The 15,106-nt window shown below is 44.1% G+C and overlaps 1 protein-coding gene across 1 annotated transcript in view; it reads right to left on the bottom strand.

Annotated features, from left to right (window-relative positions):
• Positions 1-814: 814 nt before the first annotated feature.
• The window catches only part of LOC126262972 (zwei Ig domain protein zig-8-like), a 392,864-nt gene continuing 378,572 nt past the window's right edge, over positions 815-15,106 (bottom strand). The window contains exon 10 of the mRNA XM_049959922.1: positions 815-1,184. The gene's annotated coding sequence lies outside the window, so the exon portion shown is untranslated. The remainder of the gene's footprint in view (positions 1,185-15,106) is intronic.

Here is a 15,106-nt window from a genome sequence, read left to right as displayed (position 1 = left end):
ATACGTAGGTAGCGGTCATCTACTGTAGCAGTAGCCCTTGGACAGCCTGAGCGAGGCATGTCATCGGCTGTTCCTGTCTCTCTCTCTCTCTGTCCAGGTCTGAACAACATCGCTTTCGTTCACTCCGAGATGCCTGGCCATTTCCCTTGTTGAGAGCCCTTCCTGGCACAAAGTAACAATGCGGACGCAATCGAGCCGCGGTACTGACCGTCTGGGCATGGTTGAACTACAGACAACGTGAGCCATGTACCTCTTTCCTGGTGGAATCACTGGAACTGATGGGCTGTCGGACGGACCCCCTGCGTCTAGTAGGTGCTGCTCATGCATGGTTCCTTACATCATTGGGTTGGTTTAGTGATATCTCTGAACAGTCAAAGGGACTTTGTCTTTGATGCAATTTCCACAGTCAATGTCAATCTTCAGGAGTTTTGGGATTGGGGTGATGAAAAACTATTTTTGATGTGTGTATAACACGAAAAATACGTACAATTATGTTCACTTCGTAGATTGCAATAATTTTCGCACATAATAATATCTAAGTAAACTTGAAAAAACTTCGTATTAACTTGAGCAGATGATGTGACTGAGTAACATAGTAGACATTAAGCCACCATCTTAATTTGATCTTCTTCCAACGCAAGATCTCACTAATCCATTAGTAAACGTGATTGTGAGCCTTCTACATTAACGTGGATTTTTGAAGCAGGTTTTCAAATTTATATCACATTCTAACTAATATTAAGAAGTACGAAGTAGGTAACTGGAATATTTATTGGACGGCAATGACACATATAGAAATGTCTCCGAGCACCACAACCAGTGAACTCAGGTGTTAGAAACAGTGAACTGTTTCCGATTATCAGCAACAATCGTAAACTTACCTATTTTCATCAATATTGTTAGAAAATTTTAACAATTACATCGTCGTGTAGTAAACTAAATGGACGTAACACTCGATAGTTCTCATTTCTCATACGGGCACAGAAAAATAGACGTTGTGTCACTGTCTGCGTTGAGAATGTAACAAAAAATATACAGTAATTCCTCTGAAGACACATAAAACGTGGCTCTGCTCTTCCAGTTTCTTGCCTAATGAAATGTCTTAAGATTTAGTTTACTGGAATGCCATGCACAAGGTCCTCTTCAGACAACTGACAGCGTCTGGTTCATCTTTGCTCCTCGCTCTGAAAATAAAGGCAGACAATACTTAGTGCAACATACTTGTATTATGGAACTGTCTAGAAAAAAAGTCGTACGATTAAAGGCTAAGTATAAAAAAATACATGTACACGTACATAGTTCGTCTCCAGTAAGATGTTTCACATGATACAGATGTGATGTCGGAAACAAGTACTTCTGGAAATTAAATCCAAGTATGACACCTGTGATTGAAATGCGCTTCACTCGACAGATTACATTCATGACAACACTCAAATGTAAACAATTAGAAAACTACAGAGTATAAATGTGTGAATTCTGTGATCTTCTTACACACTGCGAAAGAAATCATTGATTCAAAGGGAGCTTACACATGTAACGATATCTCTTTCCGTGAGGTTTGTCCAAGAATGTATAAAGCGACATTTTCTGAAGCAACGTTAAGAATAGGTTTCAACCAACCAGTTTCTCAAACTATTTTAACATGTGAGCCATTTATTGAGTAATAGATCTCTTAATTAGTGGTACTTGTCGTTCTAAGAAGAGCAATCGTTGTTTCCTGAACGATGGCATGTGGAATGGGAAAGTACCTCTGCATTTCATAGCTCCTTCATGGTAGCGGTTGCTGTGAAGATTTCCCTCAAAATGAAAAAGGTGATAACCGGTGCATCCATTGGCACTCCAAAGCGTCATACTTAGAAGTGGTCCGCAGTGAATGTACCCTGCCACACTGCGGTTAACGCAACGTTGCCACACTGCGGTTAACGCAACGTATGTAGGACAAGTTAAGGGAGAGCAGTCCTGAAAAACGTTCTGCTACTCAGTACTCCGCCAACGGCCATCACGTGGATGGTGAACGCTAAGGCGTTTGTGGAAGAAACAGCTCATATCATACGTTGCTAAACCGTCATTAGGGAGACATCTAGAACCGTTTTAGTGCTCCATATCCAAATACCTTTGGCGAGGGTATACGGACTTGGTCCGCATCTTCAGTCTGGACAAAGCACTCATTTGCTCCTACTTTCACGTTCTCACTTCGTGTCAGGGCTGCTCATAATTTGGATTTTGCGTAGCACATAAAAGGACTGCTGGAACTTGGAGTACAATCGTACCTACCATAGCAATTACTTACTGAGGTACATCTACATAACTTTCGTGTGTGAATTCATTCCATCCAGTCTTTATGGATACTTTTGGAATTTCCACACTGACCCACCTTCCATTACAAATGAAAGATTTCGCTACTATTCGGTACTAGCTAGGTTCACCCGCATAGTGAAATTCCGCTGTTACTAGTTTCAGTACATTAGAGCTGTTGAGTCTTAACCTGAACTCTTCCAGACAGAACAGTTAGGTGTTTATATTCTATATTTACCTCCTGCGAGGACAAGAAGTCTCCTTCGTGGCCCATAAACGCTTTTTGGTTGGGAATATAGGCATACAAAGTCGTTACAGAGGGGTTTTTCTAAACTGGAAACACTCATCCACAATCAACGTACTCCATAGTAGCAGTAGCATCGTGGTGTGTAAGCTGCTTCAGAGATATCTAGCGTAACATTTTTCTGTTCTTGGCCATCTATCTTATGACTCGTCTAACGCGTCCCTCCACAATTTCTTCACATATGTTAATCTTTTCATATGAGAGTAGCACACACAACGTCCTCAATTACTTGTTGTATATTCTAATCTCTTTCTTCAGCCTCTATTGGGTCTACAGTTTTGTCTCAGTTTTGTTGTTAATCATCTTTCATTTGTTCCTCATTACATCCAGATTTCTCCTACTGCCAAACGTCAGCAGGGTGCCTTAGCACTGATATCATTTCACCTTTTGAATATTTATTTTATTTCCGTCTTTCCTTTCGAACGTATGCGAAAACAGGCTGCATCCCAACCATACAATCTTTTTAATACGAGCACTTCTCTTTCAGTCTTCAGTTTGTGAGGATCCTCTATCATAACATGTCGAGTTATTTACTATCACTTCTAACTATTTAGAATTGATTAATCGCAGTGACTATGTTGCAGCTACTTCTGGTTTCGCCGTGGTAAAAATTTGAAGTAATCGTTGCCCAATGACAATGCTTTTGAATAAAGTATGATTATTGCTTCTGAGCGCCAATGCTAGGCAGCAGTTGGCGGTCTACAGTCGGTAGGTAGAGATGTGTCGCGCGAACCGCACAGTCGAGTTGGGAACATGTACGGGCCGGCACTGTTTCATTTGAGAGTTTCCGTGTGGAATGACAGAAATTATATAGTAACACACAAAATATTAGTTAACTGTGAATGTTTCAAAATATTTGCCGTATCTTGTTTTCAATAGTAAATAGTACCGTTCGTGACTTCATAACAATAACTGTTGTTCATAGTATGCGTCATTATTGCTCCCTCGAAGTATCAATCACTGGATTAAATCTGTCTCTCAATGAATAGAGGTGAGAGAAGCAGCAGTGTCGACGTAATTATACCACGCTCCAGCGGTCGTCTTATAATTTAATACTGTTCCCTATTTGTTCTTGCATATGTTATGTATCACCAGATTCTCCATATATCTTATTCTTTTCTTTAGACTTGAAACATCTTGTACCAACTTTACATCCTTTTTGACCTGAGGCACCCCACTGCTTACATTTTTCTCTGGCGCATAGTAGTCCAACAGTTGACTATCCCTACGCCATCATTTGTTTTGTCTGTAGTATACACGCACCAACAAAAGGTTTACACCGTCCCTTTATCTCCAAATTCGTAGCACAGAGAACAAAAACTGGCTGTGACACATGCATATACACCCCTGGAAATGGAAAAAAGAACACATTGACACCGGTGTGTCAGACCCACCATACTTGCTCCGGACACTGCGAGAGGGCTGTACAAGCAATGATCACACGCACGGCACAGCGGACACACCAGGAACCGCGGTGTTGGCCGTCGAATGGCGCTAGCTGCGCAGCATTTGTGCACCGCCGCCGTCAGTGTCAGCCAGTTTGCCGTGGCATACGGAGCTCCATCGCAGTCTTTAACACTGGTAGCATGCCGCGACAGCGTGGACATGAACCGTATGTGCAGTTGACGGACTTTGAGCGAGGGCATATAGTGGGCATGCGGGAGGCCGGGTGGACGTACCGCCGAATTGCTCAACACGTGGGGCGTGAGGTCTCCACAGTACATCGATGTTGTCGCCAGTGGTCGGCGGAAGGTGCACGTGCCCGTCGACCTGGGACCGGACCGCAGCGACACACGGATGCACGCCAAGACCGTAGGATCCTACGCAGTGCCGTAGGGGACCGCACCGCCACTTCCCAGCAAATTAGGGACACTGTTGCTCCTGGGGTATCGGCGAGGACCATTCGCAACCGTCTCCATGAAGCTGGGCTACGGTCCCGCACACCGTTAGGCCGTCTTCCGCTCACGCCCCAACATCGTGCAGCCCGCCTCCAGTGGTGTCGCGACAGGCGTGAATGGAGGGACGAATGGAGACGTGTCGTCTTCAGCGATGAGAGTCGCTTCTGCCTTGGTGCCAATGATGGTCGTATGCGTGTTTGGCGCCGTGCAGGCGAGCGCCACAATCAGGACTGCATACGACCGAGGCACACAGGGCCAACACCCGGCATCATGGTGTGGGGAGCGATGTCCTACACTGGCCGTACACCACTGGTGATCGTCGAGGGGACACTGAATAGTGCACGGTACATCCAAACCGTCATCGAACCCATCGTTCTACCATTCCTAGACCGGCAAGGGAACTTGCTGTTCCAACAGGACAATGCACGTCCGCATGTATCCCGTGCCACCCAACGTCCTCTAGAAGGTGTAAGTCAACTACCCTTGTCAGCAAGATCTCCGGACCTGTACCCCATTGAGCATGTTTGGGACTGGATGAAGCGTCGTCTCACGCGGTCTGCACGTCCAGCACGAACGCTGGTCCAACTGAGGCGCCAGGTGGAAATGGCATGGCAAGCCGTTCCACAGGACTACATACAGCATCTCTACGATCGTCTCCATGGGAGAATAGCAGCCTGCATTGCTGCGAAAGGTGGATATACACTGTACTAGTGCCGACATTGTGCATGCTCTGTTGCCTGTGTCTATGTGCCTGTGGTTCTGTCAGTGTGATCATGTGATGTATCTGACCCCAGGAATGTGTCGATAAAGTTTCCCCTTCGTGGGACAATGAATTCATGGTGTTCTTATTTCAATTTCCAGGAGTGTATATTCATCTGCAATGTGCTCAGATCGCAAAAAAGAAAAGCATCACGAGAACATCGTCTTTCTCTGTGGGTGGTTTCTCACAGATTTCTTGAGCTATGTCAGTAAGTCGTTTTGTTCGGATGCAGGCTTTAATTCAATGTGGCTTGCCATCACTCATCAAGCCAATCGTGGATCCAGTTTTTCCCCTCTTCAATGGTGATTCCGTGTAAGTCGTGCAGAGCACGTGTTGCCATTTTAGTCGATCCCACAAATACCGAATGGGTACAGAGAAAAGGCAGGGCACTCAGTTCTGGTGTTCCTGGCACCCTGAAGGAATGTTATCACGGGAGCAGCACGATGAGCACGCGTGTTCTCATTCGTCAAGATATAATTATCAGAAAAATGATCGTGATACAATCCTCCCACTAATAGCTGTAGAATCTCGTCCTTGTGCCATGGAGCAGAGAGATTGCCCTAAACAGGTATGAGCGATGTAAAGACCATATGTAATGCCATCCTACAACATCCAACTGCACATGTGAGACACAGTGTTGGAAGCATCGAAATTGCCAGGTTGTCTCATTAAATATTCCCTGTGGATGCTAGGGTATAGTGCATGCAGAATACAGTAGCCTGTAGATGCGCAGATGGCAGCACTTATGGGTGGAGCATGGTAGTAGTGAGGTTAGGGGCAGGCGCAGTAGGGGAAATGCCGAGTGCTGCAGGGGAAGTGGCATTATAAACTTAAACCTACGTTCACATTTTCTGCAAATTTTAAGTGGTGACCCTCCTCGCGAACACTTGCATGGTGGCAGTTATAAAAAATCCTCAGTCACCTCTGCTTTGGTTAGTTTCTAAAAAGAATTTCATCGAAAATGGAGAAATTTCTTTTCGTCTGGTTTGTTAACTACTTGTAAGTTTCAGAGAAGCGTGACGAGCGGAAAATTTTGAGTAACACCTACATATTTCTCGGATTGCCAGGTTAAAATATGCTTCTTTTGTCAAAACGCAGTGGTTTTTACACAGTGTCACCTCACTAATATGTTGCGCAGAGGCAGCTGCAAAGAATTCTGAAAAAGTAGTTTATTAAATTTATTAAGTGAGAAACTGAGGGTTCAAATGGTTCAAATGGCTCTGAGCACTATGGGACTCAACATCTTAGGTCATAAGTCCCCTAGAACTTAGAACTACTTAAACCTAACTAACCTAAGGACATCACACACACCCATGCCCGAGGCAGGATTCGAACCTGCGACCGTAGCAGTCCCGCGGTTCCGGACTGCAGCGCCAGAACCGCTAGACCACCGCGGCCGGCGAGAAACTGAGGGAAAGTAAGGTCTGCAGATTACGAAAAAGCACATTCTAGGTGCAAAATAAACGTGTAATGCCTTCACTAATGTTGCTTCAAAACCCATAGCATTCTTCGTTTCAGTAGTTATCGACAGCCCTTTAAAATTGTATTCTTTCATGGAAAATGTCTGTATTTAGTGGAATAACAAGGTAGGTAATGAAATTTTGCGTAATAAGACAAAATATTCTCCTCTTTGTGTGCTACCGTTTTCCAGAATCTCATTTCAATTTCTCAAATCGTTCATGAAATTTGAGGAACGTTGGAGATTTTTAACTCTGGCTTTACCTCTGGCGTGGCGCGATCGCAAATGAGTGTCCTACATCAGATCAATTTTCTCGCGATTGATGACAAATAGAGACTGCCACCCAACTCTGAAGATAAATTCAGTGCTTTAGATAGTTTCCATACTCTGCAGCATATTATGTAATATGCACTAAACGCATAATCATAGCAACCTGTATTTTCCTTTGCAGACTTTTGGAATATCGTGCAGTGTTTCACTTCCAAGTAAATATCGCAATAACTATTACCATTAACGAAATGACGGGCACCTCATCATGAACCAGAAATATAAAGCTATAATTAAAGTAAAAATATTTTTTCTTTTACCGAATGCTTTCTGTACAGTTATTTGAGAAAGATTGCAGGTATGCGCCTCGATTCTGTAATCGCCGACTGGCCGAAAGGTTTCAGGCACTGTCGGCCTTTCCTTCCCGGTTAACGTATGAACTTGACCAACGCTTCGGACGAAATCTGGTCAGTGCGCGTCAGCCACCGTATCCTGCGCGAGCTATACAAACAGATACAAATAACGTCCATCAACAACACACTACGCAAATTCCAGGTCGCCTATTTTGCATGATTTCTTGTCCATCTCTAACGGAGTCCATAGTGTTGTGGTGTACGACGTGGTCTAGCCGTCATCGTCGGGAATAGAGATTCGCATCATGCAATCGTCTCGTAACAATATAAAAGCGATACGCGACTTCCTGTAGCCTCTTTGAACATCGAATTCAGTTCCGGAGCACTCAACACACGGTTCCTTTCACTTAAAAGTTGTAGATGTCGAATATCATGCTCACCTGTCGAACTAGGAGGGCCTCTGCGGTGTATGTTTTCAACACAACCAGCTGACAGGAAAGGATTCCATACCACTTTCCTCTGAATCCAGTGCCCGGGTCGAGCAAATTCCCAGGTTGACAAGCCGACTGCGCGTAACATGATGATGCAGACCCAATAATTGGTCACTATTGTCCTTCGTGGCGTCGTAGATGTTTACTCTGGTGTTTTACAAAGGTCTCTAACGGCGTCCCTACTGATGGTTTAGTTTCAGCTGAAATGCTGCAGTCAGATCGAGTCCGACTTCCAACCCGTAGCTGACATGCATGGTAACTGTGTGTATGGTTACAAACGACGTCACTCATCAGAGGTGGCTTTACTATAGGTACAGGAAAACTTACAACAACAACAACACGCTTTGTAACATGCACTACTGGCCATTAAACTTGATACACCAAGAAGAAATGCTGTTGGTAAACGGGTATTCATTGGACAAATATATTGTACTAGAACTAACATGTGATTACATTTTTACGCAATTTGGGTGCAAAGATCCTGAGAAATCAGTACCCAGAACAACCACCATTGGCCGTAATAACGGCCTTGATACGCCTGGGCATTGAGTCAAACAGAGCTTGGATGGCGTGTACAGGTACAGCTGCCCATGCAGCTTCAACACGTTACCACAGTTCACCAAGAGTAGTTACTGGCGTATTGTGACGAGCCAGTTCCTTGGCCGCCTTTGACCAGAAGTTTTCAGTTGGTGAGAGACTGGAGAATGTGCTGGCCAGGGTAGCAGTCGAACATTTTCTGTGTCCAGATAGGCACGTACAGGGTCTGCAACATGCGGTCGTGCATTATCCTGCTGAAATGTAGGGTTTCGCAGGGATCGAATGAAGGGTAGAGCCAAGAGTCGTAACACATCTGAAATGTAATGTCCACTGTCAATGCGAACAAGAGGTGACCGAGACGTGTAACCAATGGCACCCAATATCATCACGTCGGGTGATACGCTAGTATGGCGATGACGAAGACACGCTTCCAATGTGCGTTCACCGCGATGTCGCCAAACACGGATGCGACCATCATGATGCTGTAAACAGAACCTGGATTCATCCGAAAAAGTGACATTTTTCCATTACGTTTTGCTATTCGTGCACCCAGGTTCGTCGTTGAGTACACCATCGGAGGAGCTCCTATCTGTGATGCAGCGTCGAACTGTTCGTGCAAATGGTTGTTGTTTTGCAAACGTCCCCATCTGTTGACTCAGGGATCGAGACGCGGCTGCACGATCCGTTACAGCCGTGCGGATAAGATGCCTGTCATCTCGACTGCTAGTGATACGAGGCAGTTGGGATCCAGCACGGCGCTCCGTATTACCCTCCTGAACCCACCGATTCTATATTATGCTAACAGTCATTGGATCTCGACCAACGCGAGCAGCAATATAGCGATACGATAAACGGCAATGGCGATAGGCTACAATCCGACTTGAAAAACTTAAAACTATTATTTTCATAAGCTATCGGACTGCGTATTTGAATATGAAATACTACAGGAACAAATGAACCTCTAACAATGTATACCTAAGCTTTCTGACTGCGCATTTGTATAAGAATTTGAAAGTGATACAGGATCTAGCTTGCGCGACGGAATTTACTGGATTAGGCTACGTGACATGTTGTGATGTTTCAGTGTCTCGGTTTGGGTCCTGAGTTATGCACTCACCTCTTTAGACGACTTCATTTTCCCATATAGTTTACAGCAATTCGCAGCAGCATGCAGCAGTAGCGGTTAAAACTTATATGCACTAAGAATGAATTTAATAAACGGGAGTTTGCTTGCGTTCTGTTAGCTACTAGATAGCTTATGAGAAGTGATATCATAAATTAAGTCTATTTAAAGCTTCAGAGTCATCATGCGCAATAATAGACAATGACTGTTCGTCTGTGAAAATGGACTCGATAAGCAACCTGAGCTATCAGTAATCGGCATTGTCATTTTGCCCTCACGTCGGTGACGGTAGATCTTACCACACTTAAGGCCTGATTTCATTTATAGAGCCAGGAGAGATATAGATGGCTTAATTACGCTTGACCATGGAATTAAATGTAAAATACGCAAGCACAGCTCATAAGATATTGCAGGGTTAGCCTCGTGATTGTTAGTCCGAGTTTGCAATAATCGCGTGTTTTGCTTGTCAGTTAAAGATGCATCCTTATCCTCCAAATAATAATAACTATTGTCCACATGTAATACATAAATAAATGTTGTGGTTATTAAATGTTAATTTAATTTGTTAATCTGGCACTCAGCCATTATTGATACCTAACACGCAGTCAAATACCTTATTGAAATGTTAGTTTTAAGATTTTCATATAACGATCTGTTGAGGACTTACACGACAGTGAAACTGACACTCATACAGCACACACACAGTGTTATGAAGCTCAGATTCCGTTTACTGATAGCTGATGTTCCTTATCGAGTCTATTTTCACAGACGAACGTAGGCAATATTTGGTGTAGCTACGTTATAAACTGCACGACATATCGGGGTGAAGCAAAACTTTTGTCGATGTGTTCATGTAAGTCTCGTGTCAAACGAGATATTGGAGGCAACATGGTATAATTTTGTAAATAGAGTTATACATTTCTTTAGCCATTCGATAGTCTTCTGTGTTAAATTGGAAGGCAAGACTTGCTCGACCTGCTATCGCTACATGGATATCGCCAAGTAGGATCTTCATGCAGAGCTCAGTCGTTGTGTGCTGGAAGAAGTTAGGTCTTCGACCCTTCTCTACACAGTGCACGTACAGGATAAATTACGACTGTAGTAAAAACTGTATGATATAGCATATTAGGTTTAAGAAAACTATTTCTAATGTTTAGGTGAAAAGCTTCGACGGTGGAAGCTGATATCAGAGCCCTATTTTGTGGATTTCACATCGCAACAGCTACGAGCAGTATCGCCCGACTTCCATCTTAGTTTTTGGGTAATTTTCTGACTGCGAAGGTTTCAACGCAAACAGTAACAAGTGTTTTATCGCTACGCTCATGTTTTCAAGAAATTTCCATTTCGCTTGGATTAATGAAATCATTTCATTAATTGTAAGAACAGATGTTCTTCAACAGCTTGGTCGATGCTTTGGACCGGTCATGAAATGCGAAGGATACACACAAACTCGGGTGGGTTTCTATTCCAACACTAAGCGCCTACCCAGGTGCCGCATAGATAAAAGCTCATGAGGTATTATGGGTACAGAGGAAACAAAATACTCGGTTAGGAACAGTATGTATCACACCAGATACTGGCTCGATGATATCCAGAGTGGGCGGTTTCCTGGTCAGCATCTGTCCACCGGGAGGTGCGGCTGAAAATGAATGCTACAGGATCTAACAATCCCCGATTTTAATTTCCCAGGCGAAATACCGGACCAACAAGACTACAGGCAACTATGATTAGTGCGAGAATTAACAACAATATCCCAGGTGGTAACGCATCCACCCATCAACAGATGGCAACTCGGAATGTGGGGAATCTGGGGATTACACGATCACAGAGAAAGTCAGCGTTCGATGACAAACTTCCACACAAAACTCGTGTATTTCTTGGAACATAAACACAGTGATTCCACCAGGAAAATATCCAAACCTAACATTAGAGCTCGATAAACAGAAGGTAATGGTATTTTCCCTGCTGAGAACACGCAGAACAGACGAAGACACAACATATTATACAAATTACCGTATTTTCAAGAGAAACAGAAAAAATAATCACCAGAGTGCTACATTTCTGAGCATGGCCTTAATGGTACACAAGAAGTAATCAATTAACTCAGAGAAATCACCCTCATTACCAACAGGATTGTGACAGAAACCTTCAGAGCTCAATTAGAGAATATGCTGTGATAAAGGTATATGCCCCAATAATGGGGATAACAAAAATGCCCTAAACCAACCAAAAAATTCTGGGCACCATTAGATACATTGACGACCAAGATTCGCAAAGACGACATTAAACTTTTTCTAGTTGATTTCAACGCATAGAGAAAAAATGTAACACAAAACTGTGGGGAAGATTGCGCCTATAAACAAAAATGAAAAGACGCTCATTGAACTATGACAACAGACCAGCATGAAGATTTTGTCAACATCCCTTAGAAAATGCATTTGAATAAAGAACCTAGAGGTCACCTATACAACAAATGGGAGAATCCCAAATAGACCATGTAACGATACAGTACCCAGTCCAGAAAGAGATCCATGACTCGGAAGTTCGCAGAGGTGCGAATGTAGTATCAGATCACTTTCTGACTCCAATTTACACCGAAGAAAACCCTTCAGAAAAGAAAACTCACAGAAAAGTTAGAGGCGGAATAGTTCAAGGAATCTACCACAAAACAGGAGTGAGGAAAACAACATTCAAACATACGGGAAGAATTCCTTAGAATGATCACACAAAATGAAAAAATAACTGATATCACGACAAAAAAACACCAAGCCCCAATGGTAGGACACAAAATGAAATTGCACTTGGAAGACGCTAACAAACCTCCCAGGAACACAACAGTAAAATATCCCCGGGAAACATATATCGTTTTAACGAGACCAGGAAACAGGCAGTAAACAACATTAGGCAGACGAAGAGAAAGTACATAAAGGAACAACTGGACGCGGTAGAAGAAAATTTCTGCAACCATAAGATCAGGGAATTACACACATCAAAAACAGTTTTGTATCACCTCGGTTCCGAGAGTTCCGGAGCCTGTACAGAAAATTGGAATAGAGATCAACATAAACATCATTTTCGCCATTTTTGTTGCTCATGAAAACCACACATTGCATGTTGTACCACCATACAGCGATACCTTCAGAGGTAGTGGTCCAAATTGCTGTACACACCCAGTAGCACGTCCTTTTGCTTTGAAGCCAGCCTGTATTGTTGCATACTATTCACAAGCTCATCAAGGCACTGTTGGTCCAGACTGCCCAACTCCTCAGCTGCGATTCGGCGTACTTTAAGAGTGGTTGATGGGACAGGTCGTCCATAAACAGCCCTTTTTAATCTATCCCAGGTATGCTGGCCACTCTAGTCGAGCGATGTCGTCATCCTGAAGGTGGTCATTCACAAGATGTGCACGATGGGGGCGCGAATGGTCGTCCATGAAGACGAATGAATAGCCAATATGCTGCCGATATGGTTGCACTACTAGTCGGTGGATGGCATTCACATATCGTCCAGATATTACGGCACAGCGGCGTATGTCGGCCCCACTTACTGCCGCTCGAAAACAGCAGGGAACCTCCACCTTCCTCACTCGCTGGACAGTGTGCCTAGGGCGTTCAGCCTGACCGGCTCGCCTCCAAACACGTCTCCGACGTTTGTCTGGTAGAAGGAATATGCGCCACTCATCGCTGAAGAGAACGTCATGCCAATCCTGAGCAGCCATTCCACATGTTGTTGGGCCCATCTCTACAGCCATCCATGGTATTGTAGTTGCAAAGATGGACCAGGCCTTGGACGTCGTGAGTGAAGTTGCTCATCACACAGCCTCTTTCGCACAGTCTGAGCCGTAACATGACGTCCTGTGGCAGCACGAAAAGCATTATTCAACATGGTGTCTTTGCTGTCAGGGTTCCTCCGAGCCATAATCCGTAGGTAGAGTACGTCTACGGGAGTAGTAGCCCTTGGGCGGCCTGAACGAGGCATGTCAGCGACTGTTCCCGTCTTTCTGTATCTCCTCCGTGTCCGAACAACATCGCTTTGATTCTCTCCAAGAAGCCTCGACACTTCCCTTGTTGAGAGCCCTTCCTGGCGCAAGGTAACACTGCGGACGCGATCGAGCCGCGGTATTGACCGTCTAGGCATGGTTGAACTACAGACAACACGAGCCGTGTACTTCCTTCCTGGTAGAATGACTGGAAGTAATCGGCTGTCGGACCCCTCCGTCTAATAGTCGCTGCTCATGTATGATTGTTTACATCTTTGGGCGGGTTTAGTGACATCTCTGAACAGTCAAAGGGACTGTGTATGTGGTACAATATCCACAGTCAACGTCTATCTTCAGCAGTTCTGGGAACTGGGGTGATGTAAAACTTTTTGATAGGGGTATATAGGGCTTCCTCATGGGATGTCTACGGGTACACACCTTAAAACTTATGCTTCAGAAAATAAGATGGAAAAGTTACATTATCTAATCAAGAGAATTGTTAGGAATTTATATGTTGTTTCTCGATGACTGCCCTGAACCTGAAACAAGATTCCCAACACACGACAGCACATCCACTCACCTAGAATCACTGCCCCAACGTGTGAACAGATTTAGAAGCAGCAGGACAACCGGTGCTGACGACATCATTGGAGAACTTGAAAAGGACCTCTGACCAAAGTCGTTACAGGAACGTACACAAATAATCACAAACTTTTTGCGAACAGAAAAGCTTCCTCACGACTGGAAATGTGCACTTACCCATCTGCTGCACTAGAAGGGACACAGGACTAATCTGAATAACTACAGAGGAATCCCCCTGCTAGAAGTCACCACAACGCAAGATCAGTTATAACAAAAAATGGGTCAATACCAAACAGATTTCCGCCCCTGTCGTTCAAGCGCAGAACAAATCTTCAATGTGAAAAAATTTCTAAAGTACAGGGTGTTGTGTACATAGTTTCTCGTAGTCAGCGGGTACACAACTTTCCCACTAGAGCGCGCCCCGCTAAGCACAACAGCGCAGGCGCAGCGCTCGTCCGTCTCCGCACTACGAGATGGCGCCGTCTTAGAGACGGACCAAATTCTGTTTCCGCCGATCCGCGTATTAATATGTAAGGCAGCCAATGACATTGCTACTAGCGTAGAACCTTTCCTCCTCGCGGATCACACTCGCGCAGTGATACCTGAACGCGCGAGGTATTATAACGAGTGTACAGACCTCCGATTAGTCAGTCTGCATTAGTCTGCATTTGTCTGTAGTCAAGTTTCGGTCTGCGCCTAATAAGATTATCGTATTCCTGTACATGGCCATGAAGATGAATGAATAGACACTTTGTCAAGTAACAGAGATATGTGAGGATGAGATTAACGTACCAAGACCAAAAGAACTTCAGATTAACAATTGTAAACAGCATCCAGAATCAAGTTAAGTAATTTCTATGCTTTGTATTATTTTAATAAATATGTGTGAAAATTAATCAAGTTCTGTTTAAAGTTGGTCACCGTCAATCTGCTACTGTAAGCGTGCAAGTGGCATTTCTATCGTCTGACCTAATGGCTGAAGATAAACACACCACGATAAGACCACGAGACATATTGCTGAGACTCGCCTACTTCGTTAGAGCGACAAGTCAAATAAT

This window comes from Schistocerca nitens, chromosome 6, assembly GCF_023898315.1.
Source record: "Schistocerca nitens isolate TAMUIC-IGC-003100 chromosome 6, iqSchNite1.1, whole genome shotgun sequence".
NCBI classification, from domain to species: domain Eukaryota; kingdom Metazoa; phylum Arthropoda; class Insecta; order Orthoptera; family Acrididae; genus Schistocerca; species Schistocerca nitens.
Note: the sequence above shows the minus strand (reverse complement) of the source record. Positions and strands in the feature narration are given on the sequence as shown.